At 38.4% G+C, this 17,746-nt stretch overlaps 1 long non-coding RNA gene and 1 pseudogene across 2 annotated transcripts; both read right to left on the bottom strand.

Moving 5' to 3' along the window:
• Positions 1–6,917: 6,917 nt before the first annotated feature.
• Positions 6,918–11,295, bottom strand: LOC137729255 (uncharacterized). Of its 2 annotated transcripts, none has more exons than XR_011067980.1 (3): positions 10,842–11,295; positions 9,301–10,704; positions 6,918–8,424 (listed from the first exon to the last, which is right to left on the bottom strand). It is a non-coding gene; the product is annotated as an uncharacterized lncRNA (long non-coding RNA). The 2 variants fall into 2 exon arrangements; XR_011067981.1 differs by having other exon boundaries at positions 10,575–10,704.
• Positions 11,296–12,898: 1,603 nt separating this feature from the next.
• Positions 12,899–17,671, bottom strand: LOC137728157 (scopoletin glucosyltransferase-like; annotated as a pseudogene).
• Positions 17,672–17,746: the final 75 nt, after the last annotated feature.

Here is a 17,746-nt window from a genome sequence, read left to right as displayed (position 1 = left end):
AAGCAGCTACCGTCAACCTTCAAAGCTACATGAAAGTGTTGAGGATGATGAAGTTATGACACAAAGATCGTCCGTTGCCATCACGATGCGCGATTTCTTCCCCAAAGACTTCTTCAATCACTCAGTCGAGACTCCTTGCTATAAAGATTGCAAGGAATGCCTCTCTAAGATCGTTTGACAAATTCAAAAGCTCCTCGTTCGCACGAGCATAAAAGGTGACACCAAAAGCTCCTGGTCTGCACGAGCATAAAAGGCGACATCAAACGCTCCTCGTTCGCACGAGCATAAAAGGCGACAACAAAAGCTCCTTGTCCGCACGAGCATAAAAGGCGACAACAAACGCTCCTTGCCTGCACGAGCTGAAACTGCAAACGGCACCAAACGCTCCTGGCCCGCAAGAGCATAAACTGTGTACGGCAAAATCATCATCAAAACCATCACTCATTTGAACTACGTTATGACTTGATCTCTTCTTTGGAAGAGTACGTAGGTAACTTGAAACTTCAAAACTTCAAGTACAGTCACATCAAAATAAATAAATAAATGTTTTATTAATGAAAGTCAATATTATTACATTCTTTGTACAAAAAAATTACATGTTATTTGTTAAAAAAAAAAAAAAAAAAAATTATATTTGTTCTCCCAAAATCAGAAAAAAAATAAATAAAAGGATAAAATAAAATAAAATAAAAGTGTATATGTGTTATGTGTGTCCCTCGCATGAAGCCCATCCGCACACAAGCCCCAGCTAAGGAGCACAACCCAATAGCTAGGCCCACATGTTGCACAACCCAACTTCTCTATCCGCCATGGACTCCTATGAAGCTACAAGAATTGTGTTCTCGAGGATCCAAAATTTGGACCCAGAAAATGCTTCAAAAATCATGGGTCTGCTTCTGATACAAGACCATGGCGAGAAGGAAATGATAAGCTAGCTTTTGGACCTGAAGCTTTTCTCCACTCGGTCATTCTCAAGTCAAGGAAGGAGCTGGGAGTGCCCCTATCATCAAACTCTTCTTCCACTCCTTCTTCTTCCTCCGCTTCCTGGGCTGCTATCTCCGAGCTCAGAACCCAAGAAGAAATTAGCAGCTTCTATGGAGGTAGTAATGGAGGAGTTCCAGCTGATGTGATGGATGAGTTTCAGCTCCAAGAGCAGCTCTCCTTCCTCAACGATGGCTGTCCACCACCAATGCGCCGATACCGGAACAAGTTGCGCCGCCGCCTGACTTTGTCAGATCGGGTCACACAGAACGGGTTATCGGATCGGATCCGGTGGTGAGTCCGATGGAGTTCCAAAGGCAATTGCAGAGGCTACAAATCGGAGAACAAGATCAGCAAGCTATGTCAAAATCATACAAAAAAAAAAAAAAAAAAAAAAAAAAAAAAAAAACAGTTTCTTCAAAAGAAAATGTGTATATATATATATATAAATTCCACCATCAGACCCAGCAACGGCAGGACAAGAGTCCCAGCCGGACTCCCAGTCCAATCCGCGGCGCCGGCGATGTGCTGCTGCAGTGGGGCCAGAGAAAGAGGTCGAGAGTCTCCAGGACCGAGATCCGAGCTGTCACCGATGAGTCCTCTTCGTCGGCTCAAGCGAGGCAAGCTTCGAAGCTGCAGAGGAGAGACAAGTCCTTGGTCCGATCGCCTCCGCCAGCACGGCGTCCACTGCGTCCAAGGGGATCTAACCCAGAAAAAAGGATGTGGAAAAAGCTCTGCGGGGAGCAGACTGTGTGTTCCACCTTGCTTCGTATGGCATGTCAGGCAAAAATCGGCACAGCAAGGTCTGGACTTCAAAAGGGTTGAGAGACCGGAGGGTCCGGTTGTCTGTAACCACCGCCATTCAGTTCTACGATCTCCAAGATCGGTTAAATTACGACCAGCCCAGCAAAGCAATTGAGTGGCTGATCAAAGCCGCCGCCGATGCCATCGTTGAGCTCCCTTCTCTGAACAATTCTTCGTTCCCTGACACGCCTAAGCAGCTCAGCGACGAGAAGAGGGCGAGCTGCGAGCGTGGAGGGTTTGATTCGGCAGAGATTGAGTTCGATCAGAACTACAACCAGAATCAAAACCGGACCGGGAACCAAAGTCAGCACCTTTCCTTGTCGAAATCCGCTTGCTCCAGTACTTCCGAGACCAGCAAGGGATCCGTGTTCTTGAGTTCTGGAGGTGAAGACACACGCACGACCTTCACGGACCACCTCTACTGTACATTAGAAGGCCAGCGATTCAACGTCTTCATGTACGGAGACGAATACGATTGCAAGCTAGAAAAAAAGTAATAGAAGCTATACCAAAGCACCTGATTCAAGAAATCGAAAGGTCTAAGTGTGCCATCGTCGATTGGGGCATAACGAACCATCTTGATCTTCAGGCAAGGGGCGATAGATGGGAACTCACTGCTGTGGATGTGCTTGGTGGTTGTGCTCGGTGCCTGTGCTCAGTGGCTGTGCTCCTTGCTTGTGCTCAATAGTGATGGTGGAGCTTCTTCCTCTGTCTCCTCAAGCTGCCAACAAACCTCAAGCTCCTCACGCTGGCCACCATGATCAAAATCAACGAAGAGCTTCATTAACCGCTGTCAAACGACTAGCCGGTCTTCAAACTCGACGCCTTACACTCTGCTTCAAGCTCTGGCTGCTTCTGCACTTCCGCCATGGCTGCTGCCTGTGAATGTGATTAACAAAAACAAAGTTTGTCAACTCACATCTGCTTGCCTCTGCTGCTGCCTGTGAATGTGATTAACAAAAACAAAGTTTGTCGACTCACATCTGCTTGCCTCTGATGCTGCCTGTGAATGTGATTAACAAAAACAAAGTTTGTCAACTCACATCTGCTCGCCTCTGCTGCTGCCTGTGAATGTGATTAACAAAAACAAAGTTTGTCAACTCACATCTTCTTGCCTCTGCTGCTGCCTTTGAATGTGATTGACAAAATCAAAGTTTGTCAACTCACACCCAAAGATCTCCTCCGTCTTCTCTCAGACTCGGCCTGGGTTTTCACCCACAAACTCAGCCTTGCAGATCACCATATAAAGAAAAAAAAAAAATGATGGAATCTGGATGGACAGCACCATCCCAAAAAAAAAAAAAAAAAAAAAAAAAAAAAAAAAAAACATATATATATATATATATATATATAAAATAAAAACAATGATGGTGCTTCTGGAACCATGTGCAAAAAGAAAAAAATATATATATATATATAATAAAAAGAAAGAAAAAAAAAAAACAATAATTGTGCTTCTGGCATCATCTGAAATATATATATATATATATATAAATGAATGGTGGATTAGTGCCACCGAAAGCAAAGAAAAGTAAAAGAAAAAATAAAATAGAATAAAATAAAATAATAATAATAATAAAATAAAATAAAAATGAATGATGATGGATGGTGATGTATATGTTTTATTTGTATTTAGCACAATACACTGAATAAAATAAAGCATGTCCATTAATCTCCAAGGAATTACAAGTGTGTACAAAAAAAAAAAAAAAAAAAAAAAAAAAAAAAGATGGAGCTTTCACAAAGGATGTTCACGTGAAGCCCCATTACTTGGCAAAACTCTAGAAGCAGAAGGCATCGGAGCAGAAGGCATCGGAGCAGAAGGCATCGGAGCGGGAGGCATTGAAGCTAGAGCATTCCAGGCCTCAATACTTGGCCAAACGCTGGAAGACCCAGGAAAAAGGTGCCTCTGGAGGAAAGACGAAAACCTTTGACGGTCACTTTGAATCCGACCTTCAGACTCTTGCAGCTCATCAAGCTTCCTCTTCATGCCCGTTGAATAGTTGTTTGCAAGCACGTGCAAACTTCTATTCTCATACTTCAGCTGCTTGATCTCTTGCTTGAGACTTTCCACCTCTGCCATCAACGATTCAACCTGACGGGAGCGAGCAAGTAGGCGTTGGCCCATGTTGGACACAGAGCCTGCACACTGAACGCTGAGAGCGAGGGACTCTTGAACGGCCAACTCATCGGACCGTCCTGACAGCAGCCTACTATCTTTTGGAGTGAGGAGGTTCCTAGCTACTATTGTAGCTGTTGTGGCGTCCTGCATCACGGAGTCTTCACCTGTAAGAGGACCGTTAGAAGATAAGAAAGAAGGGCGCCATACGTTACCTTGACGCGGCACGCCCGTATCACTGCTGAGACTCAAGTCTAAGCTAAGGTTCGATGGGTTTGCCATTTTTCAAAAGTGTTCAAAGAGAAGGGGTGGATGGAGATAATTCTCAAAAGGCCGGAGACGATTTTCAAGAATGGGCAATTTTCAGAGTGTGTAGGTTGGAGTGATCGATACCTCTGTAAAAAGCCAAGCGACACGACCACCGATTCAAAAATCCGGATTTTCCTGCGTGAAGTTCGGCGACGCGTTCGCGGCTTTTCAGAAAACGCGTTCAACTTTGTCAAAAGATATCTGACAAAGTCGAGAACACGTGGAGGCCATCATCGCAACTACACGTCTTTAGCCGACAAGCGCAAAGTTCGGCGACGCTTTCTCTGCTTTTCAGAAAACGCGTGCAACTTTGTCAAAAGTGGCGCTCGTTCAGAAATCGAAGAGGCGTCGTTCAGAAATCGAAGAGGCGCCGTTCAGATATCGAAGAGACGTTTGTCGACAAGGGTAAAAGAACGGTACCACCACTTGCTATTAAGAAATCCCTATATGTGTCGACCTTCGTCTCTTATGGCAAGGCAGACCTGAAGAAAATGCCCAACTCTTCCTCACCTCTGAGGGCGCACTCCCAGCAAAGCCTCTCGAAATACTCAATTCTTCTTCTTCCCTTGAGAAAACCTATTCAACCTTTGAAGATACCAGATGCCTGGGGTACAGATGACCCAGGAGGAAACGATAGATTGAAGCATGTGCTGATTCATTCACCGCTTCTTCAAAAGCAAAGGTATCTCATATCATCAAGGGCGAAAGCATAGGTATCTCATATCATGCTTTTTCCCTATCTTTTCCTTTGCCCTTGTTCTCACCTGCCAAGACAAGGACAGAGGAAGCAATATGTCGGAACCTCCACTCAAACCAGTTGCCACCAAGGAGTGAAGCACCATTTAAATGCAAAGGTTGCATTCAACTCCTGCATCGAAGGACAAATACTACAAGAGAAGATGCTAAACCTGCATAAGGAAATACCACTTCTGCAAAGGGGAGCAAGTAAGGCAAGCAAAAATGATACATCGAAGCATGTGGAGACAAGCACAACAAATATATGTGCTGATTCATTCGCTGCTTCTTCGAAAGCAAAGGTATCTCATATCATGCTTTTTCCCTGTCTTTTTCTTTGTCCTTGTTCTTACTCGCATGGCAAAGTGAAAGAAGCAATCAGCCGGCACTTGGAGTCAGTCTTCCGATCTGGAACCGACTACCTGGAACCTATTCCTGATTGCTTACCTAGTATTGCTCTCGAGTAGTCATCTTCAACGGTTGATACACTGCCAGAGAAGGGACAAGGAAACTTCAATCTTTCCGATTCGTATTCAATACGATTTGGAAAGATTGAACAAAGAAACAGGTCAGCACCTCCACTTCGTACTTGCCTGCCATATCCTGAAACCGCTCGTAGACCTTCGGGGGGAGACCAAAAGAATCCTGCTGCCCAGTTCAAGAGTAGCACAAAGGAAAATCAACGATGGGAGGAAACCAGAAAATCTTCCAGTCGAACTCAAGATCAAGCCTCAATGGCCCTTGAAGAAATCACAAGTCCGATTCAAAATCAAGTGTTCACCACCCTTGAATCAAATTCAACTCCTGATAAAAGGAGTAAGTTCAAACCTTCGGAGGAGACCAAAAGAATCTTCCAGCCCAGTTCAAGATTAAGCTTGTGGAAAATCAACGATAGGAGGAAACCAGAAAATCTTCCAGTCGAACTCAAGATCAAGCCTCAATGGCCCTTGAAGAAATTTCCAGCTCAATTCAAGATCAAGCCTCGACGGCCCTTGGGTTGACATCTACATTAAGGGACTTCAAAACGCATCTTCTACACGTGACAAGCACATGTCCACGACGCGCCTTGAAGTGGGGGCATTTGTAGACATCGAAATTTCGGTGAAATGAATGTTAACCAATAATTAAAATTTCAACGCTTACGTGTCACATAAATTTTACATGTAGCGTGTGACTCAACGAAAAATCGAAATAAATTGGAAAGGTCATCAAATAGGACACGTGTCAATATCTGGCAGAAATGATTTATTTCATCTGATTATTTAAATCCAAAAATCAAGTTTTGGAATTCTATAAATAGGAGGCCAAGGCATTCATTTAAGAGGGGAGGGGGGAAAGGAAGAAGAAGAAAGAAAGAAGGGAATTTACATCACACCAAAACCTTGAAGCCTTGAAACTCTAAAGCTCTCAAGCAAATCCTGAAGGATCAAGAAAACACTCTTCGTTCTTCGTCAAATCCTCCTTCAAGGTCAAGCCCCAACGGCCCTTGAAGAACTTCCGCCGACTCAAGATCAAGCCCCGACGGCCCCTTGAAGAAAGTGTTCATCATCCGTTCGTCCTAAGATCAAGCCCCAACGGCCCTTTGGATCAACAACCTCAACAAATCCACACATCCACTCAGTCTTCAAGATTAGGCCCAAAAGCCCTTGAAGATCCGCTCATCCATCAACCCTCAAGATCAAGCTCCGACGGCCCCCTTGAAGAAATCCATACACCCAGTATTCAAGATCAAGCTCAAAAGCCCTCGAAGATCCGTTCATCAACTGTTCATCCCTAGATCAAGCCCCGACGGCCCTTTGGATCAACAGCTCATCCACAAACCTACACCCTACGAAGATAGAATCAGAGGATCAAATTACAAAGAGATTGTAACCCCAAAATCATTAAACATAAAATATATTTTGTACACGTATTCTTGTTTCTTGTTGCAGGAACTTTTTCGTGTTTACAGGGTGACCCACTGGGAAGTTCTCGTGTGAGTTCCTAGAAACAAAACCGCAAGGGCATTGTCGGGGCCCAAAGCGGATAATATCATGCTACGATGATGGAGCGGGCCCGGGATGTGGTAGGCCCTAGGGCGGTATGTGACAATTTGGTATTAGAACCTAACCCTGTGGTGTGCCGACGAGGGCATCGAGCCCCTAAGGGAGGTGAATTGTAAGATCCCACATCGCCCAAGGAAGTGATCCTTATATGTATATTCTCATCCTTACTTAGTACGAGGCCTTTTGAGAGCTTACTGACTTCGAGTTCCATGGGAACTCCGAAGTTAAGCGACTAGCGCGCAAGAGCACTCCCATGATGGTTGACCCACTGGGAAGTTCTCGTGTGAGTTCCTAGAAACAAAACCCTGAGGGCGTAGTTGGGGCCCAAAGTGGACAATATCGTGTTACGGTGGTGAAGTGGGCCCGGGATGTGATGGACCCTTGGTCGGGATGTGACACTTCAAATATTTGACTTTTCTTTCGTCACTTTACGCATATAAATACATTTAAAAAATGTAAATCACACTTGACATGCTGTGATTCAAATAATGCAGGGGCATTTTCGTAATTTGAACATTGTTTTGTAAATAATTAATTTTGTTGAACTTGTTTTTAATTAGTACCTCATAATAGGCTAACAATAATATGATTCAATCAGCTGTTCATTCAACATTATTTTCTCTATTTTTAAACACGTTCAAAACTTCTTAAGAGATGTGTAATACCTGTTATAAAAAAAATCTTTCACATGCGAATAATAATGTGATTAAATTAGTTGTTAAATGATTTTTTTTTTTTTAACAAACAATATTATCCACACTAAGTTGGAAGAGGTGGGCTTAACCTCAAAATGGGCTTGCAAAATGTGATTCAATCAGTTTATTAAATATTATTTTCTCTATTCTTAATGTAAATTTTATAAAGACCGATTTTATTACGTGAATTCAACTGCTTTAATTGGTTTATGATGGGTTTCTTCTAGCATGATCATAAATTATTCATTTACTTTGTCAATTTACGCATATAAATACATTTAAAATGTGTAAGTCGCGCATAACACGCTGTGATTCAAAAAATGTTTTCTGCACGCGCTCATGCAAGTGCATGAAGGCTAGTGTAATGTTATGTGGTCTAATGGTTGAAAACTGAGAACTTACTTGAGTTGATAGTTGAGATAATGTTTTTAAAAGCAGTAAAAGTTTACTTTGATTGAGTTGGTTGTGAAGAGGTATTTCCTTTCTGCACAAAAGAGTTTCAGATCTATGTTAAGATTATTAGGATAACTTAGATTTAGAGTATTTGAGAATTGTATTTAAAGCATGTGTAAACCTAATAAGCATACCTTGATAAAGGTGAAAAATGCTAGAACAGAAAACAAACAGATTTCCAACCAATTGATTGTGTAAGAGCATTTGAGAGAGTATAGGTACATATTGAATACGCTGACCTGTGGGATTGAAAGAAGACTGCAATATCTTGAAATAAAAGTAACTGCAAAGGAAGATAACAGATTGCATTGTTGAATCAAACTAAAAACATAGTAATGTCATTATATCTCCCTTCTCAGAATTACATATAACAATTTACATGTTTCTCTCTAAATAGTAGAATTCAATTAAATAGTTTCAATAAGAACAACTGAAATCATCTAAATGGTAATATTGTTAATTACCAGTCAATTTTCTAGCATTTCTTATGAGATGTAAATTATATAAAAGAAATTCCGATGTAGCTTCCGCGATTCGCATGAGGAAAATGAGCTGATTAAAGATAGAACAACCCTAAATGGTTATGAAAATAAGAGCTTTAAAAGACAGACACTATCGGTTGATTTCTATTGTCAAAAATTCTTTCTTATCTTCGTAAAGGAGCTTTTCCTCAATTATCCCTTAGGATTTCCCAATGCCAAATGAGTATTGTTCTTTAATAATTATTTAATCAATTTTTCTTTTTTTTTACTGCGCTTTGTGTCTTTGGTTTTAGTTAGCTTACGGTCTTATGGAGATAAGCCTAACCAATACTTAATTCTTCTGAAAATGGAAACAATAGTAAAGCCTAACATGATTGAATATAATCGAAAGGCAATAAAGCTTGAGCCTAATTCTATCAGCTAAAAGGAAGGAACACGAAATTTTACACACAAAGTTCCAAGGGGTTTGACAAAGAAATCCCAAAACGGAAAGTATAATTTGAAAACTGTGTATGGATGGTCGACTGTGTTCAAATGTCTGAATATAGTATATCTACCAAATTGGAAATACCAACTTGCAAAAAAAAATGAAGCTAATTCTTTCATAATAACAAATTGTTGATGAAAATAATGTGAACAAATGTATAATAAAGTACAAATAGAAAAACAATGCTTACCAATGTCGACATATGGATTGCTTGGAAAGAATGTTACATGCAATGTTATTATCCCAATGGTTTGGTTTGTGACAAGAAGGGTAACTATTTAGAAAGCAGCATCATTGATCCTTGCTAGTTTTCCTACATGATCTAAGAATATGATTAAATAAATAGATATGGGAATGGAAGACAAACAATTAGTTAGAAAACAAATTGGTTAATGATTCTAAATAACTGAATTACAATAAATAGTTTTAGTTATGGGCTTTATGATCCATACCAAATACTGTTTTTGGTATAATTATTTATCCTTGTTCTATAGATATAAATAAATTATTGTAATATGTAATAATTAGAATTTTCATTCTAATTTTAATTTTTTATCTTCTTAAAATAAAATTTTACCCTTGCCAGAAAAAATAATTGTTACAAAATTAGATCTCTTTTAAGTGTTATAGAAACTTACCACAACATTGTCAAAAAACAATATAAGACCATAAGCTTCATCCGGTTTAATGGCACATCGTATTCACTTAAGAATATCTTATTACAGTTTGTCCATCCTAGCCTTCTGATACCTTAGGGAAAACACTTTCTCATTGGGAAAGAAGTCAATCTGTAGAGTAATCACAATGGATGTTCAACAGAAAACAATTCATCATAAAAACTAATCTCTCAGCTATATCTTCACATGCAGTAACTGATTACCGATCCTATTTGCAAACAATCGGAAAGCTTCACCTGTCGATACTTGTCTATAGTAAACATGTTGGTTTCTTTAATTTTATATTTTGCTCAGTCGACCTCATCATCTAAATAAAAAAAATAAAGTGCTTGATGGAGCTTGCTTAAGATATAATCTGCAAAGCATGATACCATCATATCATCAGAACAAACTAATAATGCTCACTGACTTTTAATACAGAAATTTAATTTTGTTCAATCTTAAAATTCACCATTTGAAGCTTACGTTTGATTGAGACTAATGATCGAACTGCTTCTTCATAAAAGCTAGCAGCAAGCTTTGTATTCGATTTATGCAATAGATTTCCAACAGTATCAAATTGTTGCAAAGCTACTCAAACTAATAAATAATCAGAAAAAATGGATTTGCCCAGATTCAACCTTCACAATATACAAAATTCAACCTCCACAATATACAAAGAGTAAATGAACAAACTGAAACACAGGGCTTGAAAAAGATGAGAAGATTGGAGAGCGACCAACACAGGGCTTGAAAGAAAATGAACAAACTGAAACACAGCAACATGTACTGGATAATGAAGACTCACCCCAAATTGCTATGAAGGTCTGCCGCACACGCGAGGACACGTTCACAAAGCCTTTCAAAGGCTGAGATTCAACTTTCAAATACGAAGACTTTAAGCCACAATTGTTCTTTCTTAACTTTATCTACTTCTGCTATATAACCGGAAAAAGAAAAATTAATTTAATTATAGTTAACTAATCTGGCTTAAGATTAATCAAAAAGCTTGGAAATTTCAGACCACCTCAGGCTGCAAGTAGAATCAAAACAATGGAATTTCAAAACCACTCACCTTAAACACAGAGGTCTTCGCAGGCTTCAAAGGAAAGTCACAAATTCGAAAAACCCGATCCTCTGAAATCGAAAACAAAACCAAATTAACCATCATCACCCAGAATCCGAAGCTATAAACAAAATTCCCAAAATCACAACCAAAAAATTTGAACAAAAAACCCATTTAAAATCCAAATTTACACTCCCAAGCACATAACATTCAAAGCAGACAATTTCCCAAATCAAATCGGCAACAGGAGAAGCGATCTTTTAAGCGCTTCAAATTTTCTTCAAATCGAGACCAAATTCGCTATTTTTCAGCAAGAGAGCGTTGCCGTTTGTAACCCCCAACGAAAAGATCTAAACAAATTTGACTAACTTGAGCGTTTTCTGGAAGAAAGCAAGACACATAGAGAAGTGGAGATCGGAGAGCAAGGCAAAGAGAGGTTTGAGAGAAACAAAAGGGTTTCTGAGAGAGAGACAGAAATGAAAAGAAAATTCCAGAAGAGAAACGTTGTGGTCCGCGAAGAACACGCATGGCAAAGGAGGGCAAATCCGCCCTTTAACTGTGCAGCAAAGTGAAAAAACGCCAGGGAATAAACCAAACCGATGCTATTTTTGCCATTTTACTGTCCGTGAACAGTACCTGAGTTTGGATTTTAGTATAGAAATAATGTATCTAATGTATATCAAATATATATTATTGTATTATTATTTTATATAAATTTAAAATTTTAAGTTTTATTTATTTATTTTTATAGTATACTACAAGCAAAGAGTGAGATAGAAAATTATAAAACACGTTAAAAATAAAAATATCAGGTAATTTAAAAATGCTAAATATATTGAAAAAATTATATTAATTAATTTAAAAGTACAAATGATGTGAAAAAATAGGCAAACGCTCGTGATCGCCCTCTACGCTTTGAGGATTAGTACATTGCCATTTGAAATTTTAGAAACATACAAACCCTCATGAATAGTATATTTAAGGGAATTCAAAATAAATAAAATTCATGATCATTAATATATAAGTTTGAAAAATGTGAAAGCATATATAAAGTTTGTGATTTTATCCTCAACCTTGAAATGCAGCTCCCTTCATTTTGCATATCCTTGAACATTTAGTATTTTGTAGTAATGTACTAATGTTTTTTCATTAGACTCTTATTTTGGGGTATGTAATACTTGAAAGATAAATGTTTTTTTTTAATGTTTTAAAGTAATATTTATGCGACAAAGTAATATGCATATACTAATTTAGTATTATGCTTTTCATTTTTTTTTGTGAAATTATATTTTTCATGTTCATTATTTATTGATTTAAAATATATTTTCTTTAACGGGTAACGGATCAAGTTATATTACCTGATAATATTAAGGGGTCAATTTTGGATCGAGTAATATTACCTGTTTATTTTTAATGGGTGTTACACATCACGACTCGTTAAAATATCTGGTATGCCACGAAAACAACACAAAAACAAAAAACATGATACGAATATCAGGTATACTCGAAGCTCATAGAGTGTAGTCCGACAAGCTAGACTTAGGCCTATTAAATAGAAAAGTATTTAGCTTGAAGACTGGTGAAAAGCTTTACGGCACAGTGAGTACAAAAGTCCTTGATCGCCTTCTAAAGAAAGATGCTCGATAACTTTTTGTAAGATGATCTGACTTATTTGAGGGGAGACCAAGAAAAAGATAGAAAATCATTTTCTAAGCTTCTCTTGTGTGATCACAACCAATGTCATGACTCATGCTTAGGTGTTTATGTTAAAGTACATGCAGGTCATATTATGCGAAATTCTGTTCTCGTAAACACATGTACTGTATTTTCTTATATCTATAATTCTCATCATATGACGAGTCAAAATAGCGGAGTAAAGAAATAGAACACCAGATAAATAAAGGTACCGCCAAGGTTTTGTCTTGGGCTAAAAGACAAGCATTAAACTTTTAGTTCGTCTCCTCAACATGGATCATTGTGACTTCGTGCTTAGATTGTACCCAAAACAATTGTTACTCCAAAATACTCATCGAGTAACGTATTATCCGAATGTGTGCTCCAACATTTTAACCACAAGAGCTCAACTCTTCAATTAAAGCATTCAAATCAAAATGCGATGATCCTCCTTTCTCAATAGCCCTCTTTGCCTGCTCTGAAAGTTCCCTAGCTCTACTTCTCATTTCCTCTACTTCCTCACCCACCATAATCCTCCTCACAGCTTTCTCAACGGCTTCCTTCTTCATGTTATCCCCCAAAACTCTAACCCATTTCTGAGTGCCAACTCCAACACCAATCTTCAGCACTTGAGTCACCAACTTCTCGTTGTAAAACTACTCCGCTGACACCGGCCACGTCACCATCGACAGCCCGGCCGTAATCCCTTCCAACGTCGAGTTCCACCCACAGTGAGTCACAAACCTGCCAATAACCTCATGATCAAGAATCAGAACCAGCGGGGCCCATGTTTTGTTCATTTAAGTGCAAATATAAGGATAGTATAATGGCACAAGTAAGGGTGTCGAACCACAGGGACTGATCAGACCTCTACAAATTACTAGCTTTATGTGAACCTTAACTAAACAATGAAACTAACAAATTGAGTTTTGATTTTGATTTGAGAAGTAAAGTAACTTAAGATGCAAGAGAATGTAAATATGAATAATAGAATGATTCAGAAACAATGCAAATGGAACTAGGGATACCAATTTCACCATTACAAGTCAATTCCATGAAAATTAAGTCAAATGTATTCAACTCTCCAATCTCCAACTAGGGTTCATTTTACTTATTTATGATCATCCATTTGATGTGTGGTTGTGATCAAGTACTAATATGCAACCTATTTGTGATGTTCAACTTAGATTAGTAAGTAAGAATCCATTAAGATCAAGAAAACTTCAAAGAACCAAAGAAATCACATGGCAAGATGTATGCATAACAGTTTCTTCATTCATTCACATGTCCACCAAGATTAAGCATGATGTGTACTATAACCTTGATCAAATAATTCATAAGCAGCCCTAATGGTGATCAAACATTAAGATTAACAAACAAATTATACTATAAAATCAGTGAATGAAACAAGAACACAGATTGGTAATTTGAATACTTTAACTTAATAACATAGAGTAGGTTTGCAAGGCTACATCGAAATCCCCAACTATGAACTTAATTACACAACATGATTACAGAATATATAACCCCATTGAAGCAATTCTGATGTTGAACTTCTCTAAGAACAGTGCGGCTGCGTGGTTTCTTTGGTGGCTGCGGATGGTGAATGGAGAAAGGATTTTGTTTCTGGAAGAAAAGCCAAAGAAAGATAAGAAAGAGAGCTATGGGTGTCCCCAAGGGGAAGCTTATGTAAAAGTGGTTGGAACTTTCAGTTTTATAAGGTTAAAGAGGCTGTTACAGATTGCCAATACATCCTAGTAATTGGGCATTTAATTCCAACGTTTTTTTGTTGTTATTGGTCTTATAAACAGCCATATTCATCACCATATTCAGTTTCCACTTTTAATTATTTGTCTACATTAGTATTGATAGGAGCATATTTATGCGACTTAAATGGCTTGTTCTTGTACATTTACGTTATGTTTCTTTAGTTATTTTAGTACTTTAAGCTATTTTCGTGTGTTTGTAGGTCCAAAGGGCTAAAGGAGCAAAAAGATGCATTTTGGAGACTTTTGGAGCACTTTTGGGCTAAGGACGGATAGCTTATGCTTGAAGCCAAAGTGTTGCACGAAATTGAAGACCTAATTGGAGCCAAAGTGTTGGAACCTTGTTCTCTTTAGTTTTAGGACATTTAAACCTTTCCTAATCCCAATCATGCCATGCATAACACACATCCATTCTAACACATTGTCATTGCACATGCATTTCCTTCATTAGTTAACCCACATGCACTTATCACTTATCATCACCACATATCATATCACTTAATCACTTATCACTTATCATCACCACTTAACCACTTATCATATCATAACCACATATCATATCACTTATCACTTATCACTTAACATAACATCCACCTACTTCACCTACAACATCCACTTCACCTACAACATCCACCTACTTCACCTACAACATCCACCTACTTCACCTACAACATCCACTTCACCTACAACATCCACCTACTTCACCTACAACATCCACCTACTTCACCTACAAATGACATAGCCATATGTTCCCTCCACTACTCCTATAAATACCCTTGCATTCATTCATTCATGGACATCTCATTTCATACACAACACGTTACAAACACATTCTCCCTTCCCTAGCCGTGAGCTTCCCATCTCTCCCCTTATAATCCAAACACCATTTTTCCATTCCCCTTCCACTTCTCCACCACTCCTCTTCCATTCCACACTTTCATCCCCCAAACCAATTATCCCTAGACCTTATGCTACAATAAAGAGGAAGAGAAGAGAGCCTAAACGTTCATACAATTCAAGTTTGAGTTGTTGGAATGTTTAGGCGTTTCTTTGATTTCAATGTTTAATTTCAATTCTCTTTGTTTTGTATGAGGAACTAAACCCCCCTTTAGCTAGGGGGTGATTCGAAATATATGTTTATGCTTGCATTTTGATTTGATTACTTCTAATTACGTTTCATAAGTTGTGAATTCAATTTGTTTAACTGTTTTATTGATAACCTATTTATGTATGTTTATTGAGAGTGCACACTTAATTTTCATGCATGAATTTGACGCTAGAATATAAGTGAATTTCACCTAATCGTTATGAACTTATATTCACAAGTAGTGGAGGTTGCTTATAAACAATCGCGTTAAACGAATTCTTGGCATAAGTTTCATGCAATCATAGTAACGAATGCCTCGTCAACACTTATAGTTTTCAAAGAACTTAATGATTCTTGCTTGTATCTCTATTATGCAATTCATGTAGGGAACTTGTGAGGAATGCTTTGGGTTGTCGTATGCAATCATCCAATTCATTAACTTAAGGAAAACTTGACGGTTAATTTAAGCGGACCTAATTAACTTGGAGTGTTGAGAATTAATGATTTATTGAAATGCAATTGGAAATCGTTTTATTATGCAAGTATAACATGTATGGAGATGAACCCCTTAGCTAGCATTCATCCATTCTATTTCATCAATTCCATATTTACATTCTGTCTAGTTTATTTAACTTGTTTCGTTATTTCAATTTTCGTATAAACTTAAATCCCCCTTTACTTTAATGTCAGTTTAGTTAGAAATCATTTTAGTTTGTGTTTTTAAAAGCATTTTGAGTCTTTGGTTTGTCTTAGTGTTTTAAAGTTTAGTTTTACATTCTTTGAGTCTAGTTTAGTGTTTATTATTACGTTTTTACGTTTTTGAGTCAAATCCAAGTGATTAACAATCCCTCCTAATCCCCGGTCCAGAACGATCCCTACTTATACATATACTATAATTTGACGAAAAGAGGGTTTAATTTGTGTGCGTATAAAGTATCCTTATTCAATTTTCCACTTTTAGCACCATTTTGCCTTATTTGTCCTCAATTGAGCTCCAAAATACGATTAGCTACACACTAACACAAAAGAGGGTAAAATGCAACTATTTTAACTAAAAAAATATCATAAAGGGACTAGGAATGGATGGTATAAATGTATGAAATATATAAGTTATCAACCCACCCTCTTACTATTAGTCTTTTCCCTTCCATCATATCCTTAAACCCTTCTGGCAACTAGTCCTCTTTCTCCACGTCATCATCTTGTCCTCTCCTCACAACCCAAATGAAGTCCTACCCAGAAGCGTCAAGCCCCTTTGCAATCTCCTTAAGCTGAGAGGCATTGAATTTAGCCACGGTTCCAAAACATACATAAACAACTGAATTGGGTTCTTTTGAATCAAGCCACTTCAATCAATTGTGCTCGTTGATAGAAGCTACTTTTCCTCTAAGTCCTTTTTTTTCATTGCTTCCATTGCATATCGAAACAGGGCCTATATGCCAAGCCTTCCTCCCCAAAACGTTTATGTAATAATCAGCATAAACCGTTTCGAGCTCATAGAAACTGTTCACAGCAATTCCATAGCTCGTTTGCTCAGATTCCTTAGCCCATTTGAGTAACCGGATCAAATCGTTTTCCATATTTTCCTTGATAAAATCAGGCACTTAGGTTGTTGTCATCGTAATCCCACTAGGAAAATCTGGAATCACGAAAGGTTCGGAATCCAATGAAGTATTCTTGAAAGGCTCATACTCTCTAACAATATCAGATGCCGCCAAGGCAAGGAAACTAGTGCCATGAAAAACCAGCCTCGGAATATCGAACTTCGTAGCAGCATCTGTTGCCCAAGGAAAAAACATGTCTGCCACAAGGTAACTAGGGTTTTCTTCAATCATAAGCTGCTCAAGCGGTTCTTGGAGAAAGCTTGTTGCTTTGAAGAAGTTGCTGGCTAATTCTGGTGAGGGGAGTAGGTCAAGATTCTCACACCCTTCTGGCAAACCGGCTTTTATAAAAGGAAACTTAATGGTTTTGATTTCAACTAGGACACTGTTGGTACAGAATTTGCTCGATTAGGTGGCTTTGGAGAATGTTAAGGCGCTTAGAGGAGTGGTGACTATGGTGGTTTTTACTTCGTGGGATGCAAAAAGCTTGGCCATATTGGAAATCAGTATCATGTGGTTGTGAGCCATAAAAGAGAACAAGAAGATGTGGAACTCACAATTTTCGCTACCTATAGGATTTAGAAACGAAGATCGGGAAGTAAAGGTACTAGGGTAATAGAAAATCTGTGGTGGTATCTTATGTTTGTTTGTGATAGATGAAAGGTCATATATATATCGAAGTGGAAAGTGATCATCTCCAACCAAGGTCATCGGATCAAATGATCCAAACTTTCAAATTTCATCCAACGGTTTATCTGTTTTGATATCTTAGAAGTTATAACAATT

Source organism: Pyrus communis, chromosome 3 (genome assembly GCF_963583255.1).
Source record: "Pyrus communis chromosome 3, drPyrComm1.1, whole genome shotgun sequence".
Lineage (NCBI taxonomy): Eukaryota > Viridiplantae > Streptophyta > Magnoliopsida > Rosales > Rosaceae > Pyrus > Pyrus communis.
This window is presented reverse-complemented; position numbering and strand designations above follow the sequence as displayed.